This window comes from Pteronotus mesoamericanus, unplaced genomic scaffold (genome assembly GCF_021234165.1).
Source record: "Pteronotus mesoamericanus isolate MK-2021 breed Mesoamerican mustached bat unplaced genomic scaffold, CSHL_Meso_final contig_68, whole genome shotgun sequence".
NCBI lineage: Eukaryota > Metazoa > Chordata > Mammalia > Chiroptera > Mormoopidae > Pteronotus > Pteronotus mesoamericanus.
Genome location: NW_026555234.1, coordinates 23,840,781 through 23,855,423, shown reverse-complemented (window position 1 = coordinate 23,855,423; position 14,643 = coordinate 23,840,781). Strand labels below are relative to the sequence as shown.

Genomic DNA, 14,643 nt, shown 5'->3' with positions numbered 1-14,643 from the left:
AAGTCTTTTATCAGACTATTTCATTAAAAAAAATTGAAAACTAATATAGTTCCCATACAATTTAAATTCCATTAATATTTAAAAAATTTATGATGGTAGAAAATATCAGTTCACATACCCAGATACGACAAGATTTGAGGTTTAATTTTAATTCCAGAAATATACCAGATATTCTATATCACCTCTCCAACCTCATAAAAAGCAAATACTATAAATGCAAAAAAAAATCCTGTATTTAGGTTAATTCAATAAATATTTGTGCTTTATGCAGAAAGAACTCAAAGATAAGAAAATGGACAATAAAATCCATCAGGAGAGAGACTTCTATACCTCTAACAACTTATATAGTGTACATCATTCAAGTAGTTACTTGAACTTAAATCGAAGAATAAATGTATAAATTAATGGCACAGATGTTTATTTGGAAGATCTTAAAATCTAGCAGAAGAGAGTCTTAAATAAAATCCTTACTGAATTATCAAGATGAAAGTACCTCCTTTATTTGAGCGAGGATGAGGTTCTTAATTTGAGGATTTAGAGGTTTGGCGCAAAATAAATTAACTTGGCAACAGTGAAAAATGGATTGGTGAGGAAAGATACCACCAGTAGGGAAACCAGTTAGAAAACTCTTCAAGGTGACAGGTATAGTTTAACCTTGGCCGCAGGCAACAAGATCTGACAGCAGAATGGATGTTAAAGGTGTTACAGAATGTCTGTGGCCAAGAGACAGAAAGGATTCGAAGCTGACAGCATTTTCAAACCTGGGTGACCGGAAGAAGAATGGTAACACTGACATAAATAAGAAAGTAGGAAGGATTGAGTGTAGCTTTAGACAAATTTGGTTTTAATTGTTTCTAGCAACCAAAAAGAGAAATAGGGGCCTAGAACCCAACCTAGCTTAAAGTTTAAAATCAATCTATTTAAGAAATCTGAAATTTAAAGGGCAGATAGATGAATCCTGAGTTCTTAACATTGGTTTTCTTTTATCTTTACATTGTTTTGCTACTAGGTACCACAAACACATGGCACTGGAATTTCTTTATAATGAAAAAAAGTTAGAATATACTCTGAAAACTGATATTAAACCACTTGTTAACAATAATTGGGAAATAGTTCTGATTTAGACAGTAAACAAAAATTTAAAATAAGTATTTTATTTAAATTCATCTGTAACAAGCTAAGAGACTTAGCTTTGTAAACTACATGGTAGATTAAGAAATCAGCAGTCAAAAAAGCTGACATACAATGAAAATTGAAGTAGTTTCATGGTAAAAGCCACTAATATAGAGATTCTATTTTTTTGTGTACCCTGAAAGAACTGTGATATATACTTATATAAGAGCAAGGTGAAAAATGTAAGTGGGGTGAATTTTAATCTTTATAAACTACATTGTGTCTCGCTGCTATATGAGCATACAGCATCCCTAACTACTTGCTCAGGTAACTCAGTAATCTCATTGAAATGCCTGCCTCCTCCCGTAGACTAGAAACTCCATGAAGGTTACAGAATGGACTGTGGCTTTCAAGTCCCTTAGAATACAAGAACTGACATTCAATTCTAAAATTACAATGCAGCATGGGAAAGATACACAGGCACATGGAAAGGCTACTAAGACAGCTGCAGTGATCACAACCGTATTTGCAATCAAATTGGAACTCAGTATAGTAAAAGCCCACTTGTCAGATGAAACCTATAGTTGGCTCATTAAATGAAAAAGTCAGGACAGGTATCCCCCACTTCTTGAAAGTTCACTTCACACCATTTTTGCTGTTATGAAAGACTTACATTAGAACCTATTTTCGCTAACTGAAAAAAATCATTAGGAGGATTTTCACTTTCACAAAGAAAGACAAAACACAAAAATAGCGGTGAGCATTTGTTGAGCTTTGAACTGCTATAGAAGCAGCGGCACCCCCAGCAGCGAGAGCGGCCCGGCCAAGCTCCTCCCCTGGGAGCTCCACTCAGCATCTCAGCGCCAGGCCGTCAGAGCTGTGAACTGTGTCTGTGAGCCACTGTGCTTTTTCTCAGTTCATTTTGTGCATTCCTGCTTCCACTATATGATAGTGTTATTTTAGGGTTTATGTGTTATTTGGTATGATTTGGTAAGTTATTTTTGGGTCTAGGAACACCAAAATATTTTGGTATACAAATGAGTGGTAACTGCTTTTTTGTCTCATGCTAGCAATTTTCATCCGTTTTCACCTCATGGCACACATTAATCACTACAATTCTGCGGCACACCGAAAACCATATTTTTTGGCTGATCTGAAAACAATGCGTATAATTTTGATTCATTCACACTGACCAGCGATTTTGTTGCCTGTTGTCTTTTTTTTTTTTTTTAATTTGACAATCGAAGAGGAAAGGGGTCAGTGCCCCTGATTAAACGGTCAGGTATTGCATGTTTTAAAAATTCTTGTGGCACACCAGTTAAAAATCACTGCCTTACACCATTTCAGCTTAGGAGGTTTCATAGGACATGTTCTATTTTTGGATAGGGGGAGAAATCTGTAACTGTAAAAATTTTATTTACATATTAAAACTGTTCACTTAAACACAGAAAGTGCACATTTATTCACGAATTCTTTCACAGAGAGTCAATGCTGTGTATTTGAAACGGGCCTCCTACTGCGCTGCGGCCCTCTTTCTGGTGTAAGCCATGCCCGCAGTGGTCCGCCACCTGTGATGTCCACTCGTGGCTTCTAGAAATGGAGAGGCAGCGCAAAAGTGCTTCTGAAAGGGTATGAACCCATGAGAGCTGTAGTCTGTCCTCCATGAGATAGGAAGCTTGTGCCAGGCGTGAATTAATGCACTGCTTACTTCAAGAAGAAAGTCTTACCATGAAAAAAAAAAGTCAGCTGAAGCAAACAGTATGCTTAGTGATGTTGTTAATTTACATTTTAGTGTGAGCTCCTTATTTCCTTGAAAACCACTGATCCCCTAAAAAACAGTTAACTGGTGCATGGAACTTTGACAGGAGACTTCGATGATTCTCCCACCCGCATCTCTTACAGTTATCCAACTTGATAGCAAATTGCTTAACAACACATTTACGCTGAGATGTCCCAAAGCATTCACCTTAATTTTCAAAGAAAGAATTCTCTTGTTTTCATACCCATTAATTAACATGGTTACTAATGTTAAAAACAGGTTTCTGAGTAAACACAGCGAACTTCTTGTAAGTATCCAACTCAACAGGTAAGCACAGAAGTGCAGGTCTGCTAGGAGCCACCTACTCAGCCATGTGCATTCAGCTGCTGGCCCTTGGGATCAGTACGTACACTTTACAGAGGGAAGAGAAGTGTTGGGTTAAAGCTATGAGTCTGTTCAGAGGTAGCTAGTGGAGAGTGCTTCTGCTATTATTTTTTCACATTATCACTTATTAATGGTAGCCTAAGTGTTATAGCAGAAAGAGCCCAACAGCTAAATCACCTACCGTCTCACTGTATAATTTGGGCAAATCACTTTACTTTAATGGTCTTTAGTTTACTCTTCAGTAAAATGGGATTAAGCAAGTGGCAGGTGCATGTATTGAGTTAAGACCTGGATTTGTAATAGCAGCTATTTCCTAAGTGCCTACTAAATGTGCAAGATAATATGTGAAATACTTTACATTTAGTTGTCACAAAAACTCTGGCTAACAGCGTAATTCCCCTCCCCTCCCCCCTTACAGATAAGGACGCCTATATGAAGTGAGGTTACAAATATCTAAGTGAGTAGCAAGGTTCATTTTGAGCCAGAACTCACTCTAAAGACCATGTACTTTCAGGTATACCACACTGCTTCTTGCTCTCAAAGTATTCACATTTGCAACTCACAACTACTTTGTGAGGAGGTGGGGTAGATATTTAACCCCATTGTCCAAATGAGGAAGCACATTTCAGAGTAGAGTTGACTTGTACAAGGGTAGATATCTAGGACAAACTTAAATTCCTTACCAATAAGATCTGACCAAACTTAAAGTAACAAAGGTACTAAAAATGAAAAAACAAAAACAAAAACAAAAAAACCAGAGTAAAGAACATATCACTCCTACTACAACAAAGACTGTTAAGTTCATCATTATTAAATGTCAAAATGCCATTTATTCACCAAGTACAAGTACCTCATAGATTCCTTCATGCTTGGATCCCTCCCAATTTCTGTCACTATTTCTTCTGGGCAAAGTGCTGACCCATATTAACATTAAAAGAAGCTTTTCAACTCCCTCAACTCAGCTAAATTAATTTTTTACCCCCAACTCACTTATAAAAGTTATCGCACTTGATACAATAAAGACCATAGCTTGATTATAACAAAATGTTTACTTTTTAAAATAGCCCTTTGACTTGATGATGGATAAAATATGAAAGATTTGCTTGCCACCCCTGCCTTAGATTTTGTGAATTAAACACACATGTGCTGTGGCACAAGGCTGAGAATTGCTCTACTGTAAATTTCCTTGTCTGGCATGTACTGAGATACCCAACTATCTTAGGTGCCATAAAAAGTAATAGCGTGGATAACCATAATTTTGTCTTTTACTGACCTGAACCAAATCCAGTAAGTGTTTGCCTTCTGTGCAGCGTTATGGTGATGGGAGGAAACGGTAATCAATCAGTACTCTTAGACACAAATATAATCAAACAAAATTGTCTGGTTCTCTGCATCCATAAGTCAGTCACAGATCAGTTTGATTCTGCTGCAGGACCAAATAGATTTTATAAACTGTATATTTATATTAGACAGAACAGCATTAAGTTGAGTAAGGAAAGGGTAGTAAAAGGCAATGTGTAAGCAACAGGAGAAAAATGTGAAGCACTCTTTCTTGGCTGCTCATAATTAGAAATAGTTAATCACTACAAATGTTAATTAAAGCAGTTAACCATTAAAGAAAAGTCTGGCTTGCCCTAAAACCAGACCTAAAAGCAAACCAAATATAGCCACTGAAAGACTGTTCAATCTTTAACTCCAGCAAAAAGCAAAATGAGGTATGCTAGTGGGTCAAATGGAGACCAGTGGAGGGCAAACTCTCTGAGTGTGTAGCTGAGCCTAAGGAGACAGTGCGGCATAGTCCTCCCAAACTCCCAATCTCCAATGGTGGGGGGCGGGGGTGGTCACTAATACATTTAGAAGGACAAGCTGTTCAGGCCCCTCCAAATGACCGTGCTGAATCTGTCCAGCAATTCTAAACTCTCAGAGAGCGCAGAATTGAGTAGTCCTTCTTTCTGCTTATTGGAGAAATATCTCCCCAAAGAAAAGCAAATATTAAGTGGCAATGAGCAACTAGCCTCAAGTCAAGATTCCCTCTCACCTACTCTCCAAACTACAGTGAAAACAATGCTCCAAAGTGCAGTTCTTGACCATATTACTCTTATTTAAAACTTACTTTTGTTGTTGTTGTTCTCAATCACCTACAAGATAAATAGAAGCCAAGATCTTTGGTAGGGAGTTCAGTATGTTTAACAATCCAGTAGTCTTTGTCTACCTTTCCATCCTTATCTTCCTCTCAACCCCTCTTCCCTATTTTATACTTTTTCCATCATTAAAAGTTAAAACACACTACATCAAAGGAAGCAAAATGTATATTATTGAATACTTCCCAAATGAAAAGGACTACAGAAGATACTATGGATAATACAAGTAGGAGTAGAGTTAAAATCTTTTCCTTTTCTGCATTTGACCTTGAGTTAGTTAACTAAGACTTTTAGCTCTGATGGAAGTAGGTATGCCACTTATGTTACCAGGCAACATTGTTCATAGTAGAAATGATCATTACATTTGCACCTGGACTCAGAGGAACTATAAATAAACTATTAATACCTGATAGGATGTCACAGTTCTGACTTCCCTAAGTGTGATGGCTTTGTAACTGGTATGTCTTTCAGGGACCCTGAAAGCTAAGTCGATGGAATTGTACGAGACACTCTTCTGTGGTCCATGAGATTTTTAAAGCCTATGTAGCTTCTGCACTTATCTGCCATGAGCTTTGTCTCCTTGCACTTCAGTGTTCACCTGAAAGGATGTCTCCGAGATGACTACCTGAACTGCTTTCATGGATCGCTGTAAGGAGCACAGCTGCTGCTGAGAAGCAGGGGACGCTGCCCCGCTGGGAAGCTGCCGTTCCTGTCTGATATCCTCCTGAGTGAACAAGCCTATGGTGGCTTCCTGAGCCTAAACGTTTAGTGGAACCTAAGGAGACCCGTTCACCTGCACAGCAACGGGAGTGTAAGAGCACATTGGAATGGCAGCCCAGATACTCTAAAGTTTGAACCCAAACCCCTTCCCTTTTTTGTCTGCTCTTTTAGTCTAACACAGATACCCCTGACAAATTCTTCCTCTGCCTTAAGAACTGTGCAAGCAGTGTTGAGAAGGAGTCTCTGACAACCTGGGACTCTGACGACTGACCTGTCCTGCCGACCTTAACTGGACACGTACTATGACTGACAGGTATGCCTTTGTTGTTTTAAAGCCAGGTGTGAGGGTCCTTTGTTACCACTGCATAATTTACCCTACCTGATATACTCAACAAACCCCTTCCTCACAAATGGAGTGAAGACACTGAAGAGCTCTAACCCCCATTTGTCTTCAGAATAGTAACATTTTGTATAGCATTGCATCATTTACAGAATACTTCCCTATTGAAGTATCCCTCACTACCCAAACTCTCAAAATCCAAACATAGGAACTGAATTGATTTAGATAAATTCCTGGACTAATCCCTCATTCTCTCAGTTCTCATTACTTGCTGGCTTAAACGCAGGAACCAAGCACATTGCCCTCCAAACTCATGCCATCTGCACTCAGGAAAACATTTAGACAGTAAAAGATTCCTTAAACAATTTTTTTTTAAACGTATTTTTAGAGAGAGTGGAAGGGACGCAGAAAGAGAGAGAAACATTGATCGTCCCAACCGGGGACCAAACCTGCAACCCAGACATATGGCCTTTTGCTTTGCAGTTTAACACCCAACCAACTAAGCCACACTGGCCAGGGCTAAAAAATTCTCGGTGCATTATGTATCCTCACCCTTAAAGCTGTTACTACTCAGTACCTATTCCTCTCTCAACATCTATTGAATGAAATGGGTGCTGTCAGCATTCTAATCTTACAAGAAGAAAGCAGATTCAGAGTGGCTCCAAATTATTTTCCACTTTGTACCATGCTTTCTAAGACCTTTTACCATTACAGAAGTCTAGAATCTGATAGTAAATTAATAGTATCAATAATATTTGTGATGAAAAGAACATGCTAATCACATATATTTACATCTGAAAATAATTGAAGTCATTCTTGAAGAAATTCTCTTTGCCTAAACATAGTCTAATTCAAGACCCTGAGTACCCATGAAGCACTGAATAGGAAAACGTCCTAGAGGTCATTTGATCCAACAAGCAACTTGCAGAACAATGAAGAACTATGAAAGAATTCAGGGGAAAAACAGCCTATACCTTTAATATATAGTATATTAAAATTCTGACTTTTACATTGGCTTTACTTTGGTTCTTACCAAATTGGTATAACCTCAAACTCTCTGCTTTCCAATTCCCATCAAACCTCAGCTGCAGGAAATTCTCATGAAGAACTCCCCGAAGCATAGGTAATCCATCCATGTCTACAGGTTCAGGGGTTCTCAATTTGTGTGCCATAGTCAAATACATTTGGAAAAGGTTACAAAATATGTCCCTCTTCAAAAGAGTTAACTTGAACAGTAGCCAAGAAAGAATAATAACTATTGAAACTGGTCTCACCCAGCTATCTCAAACCTACCTGAGCTCAGAACCTTACTCTAAGTAATAAACTACTGATTTCTCATTTCTTAGGACACAGGCTGGGAAGCACTGTTCTAGATAATTTTAAATGGTATGAATGGATCAAATTAACTCTTCAGAGAAAGTATCTTTAGAGTTTTATTATCACCCTTTATTGAAGAACACTATTGTCCAAAATTCACTATTTTCTGTAGGGATATTTTAAAGACGTCAACTCCATCATACAATCTTATGGTATGCACTTAGTATTATCTTTTCCTATTAACTTTGTGTTCCCTTTTTTCCTGTTCTGCCTCAATTTTCTCATTTAGTTTTGTTTCACCCAATGGTACTATATGGATACTAAGTTGCTTCAAATCATTTTTGGAACTATCCATTGTGTATATTACGACCTATTTTTCTACAATTTCATATTGATTTCTACACACCTGCTGATTACCCAAAAATACTGTGTTCACTTTTGAGTAAAGGTATTCACATAGTCATAGCCAGCCAATAAAACATGCACATTCACAATATAGTTAAATCCACAAAGGCTTAAAACCAGAAAAAAGTCATTGCTTTTTCAGTGGTCTAATAACTAAAAAGACTCATTAAACTTTTCTAAACGGAAGGAGAATGAACATTTATTGGACACCAGTAACTGCAAGGAACTTTACTAACATACAACAGTTTCATTTTTTAAAAAGTTTATTTGCATATACATAATCTCTGGAAGGATGCACAAGAAAGTGGTAATATTGGCTGGCTGGGGTGCTCACGTGGGAGGGGAGAGAAACTTTGTATAATTATCCCTTTTGTACCCTTTGAATTTCGTGAACGTATCAACAATTCAAATATATATTTTTATCAAACAGAACAATACAAAAGATGGCAGTAATATTTTACTCTTTGATACAACAAACTTCCTTCCTTAGCTTTTGATCCCGAAGTGCGCAATGAAATGCTTAAAAGAAAAAGTTTCAACCAGGCACGCCGGTTTTTATGGAAATAAATAAAGTCCCTTTCTGATTCTCCACACTCCAGGGTGAGGCAGTGACTTAAAATGAAAACTTATATTATGAGAGTCTGCGGGTAATGGGGGGAAAAAATCTGAAATGGTTTCCAGTTTGTTTATTAGCAGAACAGTACGGGGAAGAGCAAAGATTCTGGATAGCGGTCCATGCCTCAGCACGCTCGCCACCAATCCTGCGCCCAGAACTTTGCACAACTCGGGGGCGACCCAGACACCGCTACAGGGCTCTGGGCTATGAGGCAGGGAGGCCTGTCCGGGTTCGAGCCCCGGATGAGGTTTTGGGAAGTGCCTGCCTGGCCCACCCCTTGGGGCAGAGCTGTTCCGGAGCCGCCTCCCCGAGGGCCCAGCGGGACTTGGGCCGCCAAGAACTGTAAAGAGGGTCGCGTGGGGGTGGGGAGCACAGCCGCGCCGCCTTGGTCCCCTCCCCACACCAAGGAGGAAGTCCCACTTACCTAGTAGGGCTCCCAAGGCGGCAGGGGGTCAGGACCGGGCGGGGCGGCCAGGCGCCAGGAGGAGGGCCGGCGGGGGACGGGGGCCGGCGGGTGGTGGACTGGGATGCTCGGCCCCTCGGGCGCCCCCAACCCCTTCCTGGCAGCCTCACCCCTGGCGCCGACCGGCCCGGAGGGGGTCACTCTCCCTCTGTCAAGCTGCACCAGGCTGGGCAGAGAAACTCTGCGGGCAACCCGGAGAGGGCTGGCGGGCTAGTGGGTAGGGGTCTAGGACCCGCTCGCCCGTCAGTCCCGGTGGCCAGGCGCGGGCGGCTAGCCCGCCCCGCCCCCTCCCGCAGGCCCCGCCCCCTCCTGGCGGGCTGCGCCCCTGGGAGACGGCTGCCACCTCTGGGTTGGCGGTTTCTATTCTCCCCAGCGCAGTGCCCGCCGACGGCCGGGGCCGGGGGAAGGGAAGGGAAGGGGAGAAGAGGGGGTGTGGGGTTATGTGGGATGAGGTTTGGCGAGCTCCGGAGGGGGAGGGGGACGTCAATCTGGGCGGAGCTCTGCGGGAGGGGGCGGGGCGTGGCGAACCTGACAAAGATTCCGGTTCCCCGCCCCTTCAAACTGGGAATGGGGAATTCCTGGGGTTGGAAGTTTAGGAAGAGGTCCCTCTGCAGGGCTGGAAGGCGATCAGACAGCCGGCCGTGGGTTTAGATTCCTTAATTAACGACTGTATTTTCCAAGAGCTTTGGGGAAACTCACTGAGTCGCCTCTCTTTTCCAGCCCCTGCATCCCTTCCCCTTGCAACAGTCTGATGATTATTGTGCTCCAGGAATGGGTTTGCGCCACAGCATTTATGATCCTCAACACTGTCCATGATTGTTTTCCAATGGCGGGGTAGTAGGAATCTACAAAAGGAGAGTCCTTATTCACTCCTCTAGCCAATGTATATTAAACTCCCACTATACAGCATACTAGGTGCTAAGAGTAACAACTAGTTTACTCAGCGTCCATATGCTCAGCACAAATCTAAAGCAGTTTACATATGTTAACGCATAATCAGAATTGAGCAAAACAGCTAAGGTCTTTTCCCCCTTGGAGCTAGTGGTGGATAAGAGAGGACAGGGATTTCCTTACTTTGTATCGGAGTGACGTGTAAATGAAATGTCCATCTTTTGTAAATGTAAATCAAAGTAAAACTTTTGGTTTTCCAAGTAATGCTTATGTTCGTTATTTACAGATTCAGTGTTTGCTACTTTCAGCTAGCTGTATGCTGTTAGCAATGGTTGAACGTGTCATTCCCCAATGCCCCCTGCCCCCCAAGACATTTGCTCAGGGCATTTTCAATATGTCTTCATAATGAAAATCCAGTATGAGCAAGTGGTCCAGAAGACTGATGGATCAAGTCACTACCAGAATAATAGCTAAATTGTGGCAGCAACCTAAAGTGGTTGGCAGATCTATTTAGGGATCTATTTTATACACACCCCCCCCCCTTGGGAAAGTGATTAGAAAAAGCAACATAATGTAAAACAATGAAGTATTGAAACAGACTGCTAGCTCAAAGGAAAGCGGAAGGGCAGCTTTGAAACCGTCACAATCAGGAAGGAGATACATCAAAAACTCTACCACTGAGGGCTCCATAGAAGCACAGGATACATTTTTTTTTTTTTTAATTAGAGCCACGTGGAAGAGACTCCGTTCCCCCTTCGCAATCACCTATATACATAGATAAAAAATTATTTCAATAGCATTGTCTTTAATTTTTTTATTTTTTAAAAAGATTTATTCATTTTTAGAGAGGGGGAAGGGTGGGAGAAGGAGAGGGAAAGAAACACCGAAATGAGAGAAACATTAATTGCCTCTCCTACATGCTCCAACTGGGAAGAACGAGAAACCAAGGCATGTGCCCTGACCAGGAATCGAACTAGCGAACTTTAGCCTTGCAGGAGGATGACACCCAACCAACCAAGCCACACGGGTCAGGGCAGCAGTATTGTCTTTGAAGACAGTTATCTAAATCCATAGCCTAAATTTTTGGAATTTGATGCTATTTTTTAACCCTCATTTGCCTTTTCAGTGTTAACTTTTGTGTTATGTACATAACCAGCAAAGGATATTCTCATAGCCCGCTACCCCCCTCATTTGTTGTTCAGTTTTGGAATTTTAATTCAGTCTTTTTCTTTTGGGTTCGTAGTGAGAAAAACTAGAAAAGCATTGCAATCAAATCAGATTACAATCACAGTAAAAAAAAAAAGAATCTTAAGAAACAGGATTTTTCATACAACTTTCCTTTTTTTCATGTTAAATATATTGTTTGTGGTGCCCTAAAATCTATTCTCTTTGATTTACTAATGGATATTTTCAGTTTATTTGCTCCACCACCTTAATAAAAGCAAATCAAATAAAACATTGCTTGTGAACTGGCCCCCTGCTGCTGGCCTCAGCTCCTCCCTCGCTTGCTCTCAGGCTGTTCCCCACACGGGACTCCTTTCTCTTCTGCCAACACCTCAAACCTTGCCAGCCAAGCTTTTGCATGTATGTGACTCTGTTGGGAAGGCTCTAAGCTGTCCACACGACTGTTTCCCTTTTCCTTCATGTCATCTTTCCTGGCTAACCTTTGTCAACCTGCAACTCCCCCTTATATCTCACACTTAGTACCACCTGACTTATCTATTTATGTCTCTAGTTCCACTGTAATAGAAGCTCCATGAGAGCAGAAACTTGACAGATTAGTTCACTGTTACATCTCCAGTGTCTGTTACTGTGTCTGCCACATATTAGATACTCATCAAATATTTTTTGAATGAATGGATGACTTCGCAAAGGAAACGCAGCTTGTATTCCTTTTTGTAATGGCCAAAGTGCTTTCATGCAATTTACCCTACAACTGAGGCATATGACTTAGACATATGAATGAGGTTTAAAATACAGCCCACTTTTAAATTTAGCTTTTGAAATGGCTGTTTTTAATCTCTCATTCTGGCAATATATTGAAGAAGCACTCACAGCTAAGAATTTATGCTGAGATATTACAAGTTGGCCTATAAATGGATCTGTGGAATAGGAGAGTAATGATGGATCAATAAATGCTGTCAAAGTCTTAATATTTTTCCCTGAGATGAAACATACAGCAGTAATCAGAAGTGAAATAAATGCATCTAGAATTTGATTACTGATAACTTCAAAGGTGGTGCTTAACACCATGTCCTTTGTGAGTGCTCAAATGATTTTAGCTGGTAATAATCATGATGGTAAAGTTAAGAATGTTTTCATCTGGTTGAAGAGCAGTACTGACAGGTAGGAAACAGAACTTAACTAGAGCTTTTAAACAGAGCTTTAAAAGGTGTGAGCAGATCATATCCTGGAAGGAGGATTTCCAGATGGGAAAAACAGGTGGCCAAGTAAATCCAACCTAAAATTTGTCCCCTGGAAGTTCACCTCAAAGTCTCACTCTGGTTCCTTTTGGTTCCCCAGGATAACTTGTTCCCCTCAAGAAAAAAAAAAAGTCTCCTGGATTTTCTTTTGTTTTCATCTGCACTCCAGGATATGCTTGTTGGTTTTAAAGAGAGGGGAAGGAAGGGAGAGGGAAAGAAATATTGATGTGAAAGAGAAGCATCGATCGGTTGCCTCCAGTCCGTGCGCCTGCAGGGGACGAAACCTGCAACCTAGGCATGTGCCTAACCAGGAATCAAGCCCGTGACCTTTCAGTTTACGGGATAACGCTCCAACCCACTGAACCACACCAGCCAGGGCTCCTGGGCTTTCTTTACTACAGCCAAGCCAATCTTGAATTTTCAAAATGAACTTTAATAAAACCTAAAGGAGATTAACAATAAAATGATTATGGAAAATATAAGTAACAGCCATAATGCCATTCATTTGTTTAGCTATTCTTCTACAGTTTTTATTCTTCCAGGAAAAACAAAAACTTCTATCCCCAAAGGGCAGGTATAAATTTGCAGGCAATCTGCCTAGATTTCTTCCCTCTTGGCTCCCTTTCTTTCTCCACATGGTAAGGTCACTTTTCTGTCTTTCACATGGGAGCCATCAAGCTTGTCCCTATCATAACCAAGGCTAAAAGCCTCCTTTGTACTCCTGCTCAAGTCTCAGTTCTGGTCAGAGGGGTATGGCATAGTCCCAGTCCAGTCGCAGGACTTTGGGGACTGGCACAGTGCCCCTTCTTCAAGCGGGGTTCTCTTCACACATTGAGGGAAGGGCATTATAAGCCTTCTGTCAGGTCACTCCTTTTAGTCTCCAGAGCATCTACAGAAGAACTACCTTACAATACGAAAAGACAGTTGTGTCTAAAATAAATTGTTCACAATAACAGGTGACCTAGATCTTAGGAACTGGAACCCTTTTAAGGCCTTTAGGGAAACCCCTTTCAGGGGACAGATGCCTGGCAGTGCTTTGGAGCAGGGACAGCAGAGTCAGGTGCTGCAGGCCTGTTCACCCCCAGCTCAGGGTGTACCACTGTGTCACGCATGGCCTTGTGAGGCCCAGTCCTGAGCAGAGACCTGGTGGCTCACGTCTCATGTTGTCTGCTTGGTCCCGCCAATGGGAATGTTGTGGCCTCTGGCAGGCAGGGTGGCCGTTCCCAAACTTAGGGGCTGTGAGCTGGAGGGCCCTGGGCCACTGTGCTGCCTGCAACCTGTCACCATTCTGTGGGGCCCCGTGTGGCTTGGGCTCACACTCTGTGGTTAATGATCGCCCCTTTGCGGAAGCTGACCCTAGCTTTTAGGGGGCTGCCATTGGGGATGCCAAACAGTATGACTGAGATAAGGTGAATAAGTGACCAAAAAAAGCCAACTTAGAAAAAAAAGCAGCTCTACGTGGTGCTGAGATGGGGGGAAGAAATGTGCATTCTCTCCTGAACTTATTCCACCTACCCATTCATGAGGAGGCTTGTAGTCAGGCCACACTCTCTGACTTGGAAAAAAAAGGGGTTTTGTAAAATGAATTTAAACACTTTCTGCCAGTACCTCTAAACATTCTAAAATACAAACCTAATTTTGTTCATCCCCCAGGACTCTGCTTAATACACTTTAGTGACTCTTTGTTGCCTTCAGGGTAAAGTTCAAACATCTAAACGTGGTCATAGGATTCTTTACCATTGAACCCCTCTCTACCTCTCTAGGTGTGTGCTCATTCTGGCCAACTTGCAGTGTCTAGAATGTATAATTTCTCTCATAATTATACCTTTAAATTATACCTTTATACCATCTGGAGTGCCCTGCCTTTCCAATCTCTGATTCCATAAACCCCTCAAGTCTCAAGGGTCACATACTCTGACAAACTTTATCCCAGACTTTCCAGGCTGAGTGTGTTCCTCTTCTGGGTTCCCATAATACCTTGTGCGCCCTGCATTGTAGCGGCTACACGATGGGCTGTGATTATTGGCTAACCTGTCCATTTCCCTGACTGGCTGAGAGATCTATGGTGTCA

At 41.4% G+C, this 14,643-nt stretch overlaps 1 protein-coding gene across 1 annotated transcript in view; it reads right to left on the bottom strand.

Annotated features, from left to right (window-relative positions):
* Nucleotides 1–9,379, bottom strand: part of KLHL5 (kelch like family member 5) — a 63,576-nt gene extending 54,197 nt beyond the window's left edge. The window contains exon 1 of the mRNA XM_054582049.1: nucleotides 9,220–9,379. The gene's annotated coding sequence lies outside the window, so the exon portion shown is untranslated. The remainder of the gene's footprint in view (nucleotides 1–9,219) is intronic.
* Between the last annotated feature and the right edge of the window lie 5,264 nt (nucleotides 9,380–14,643).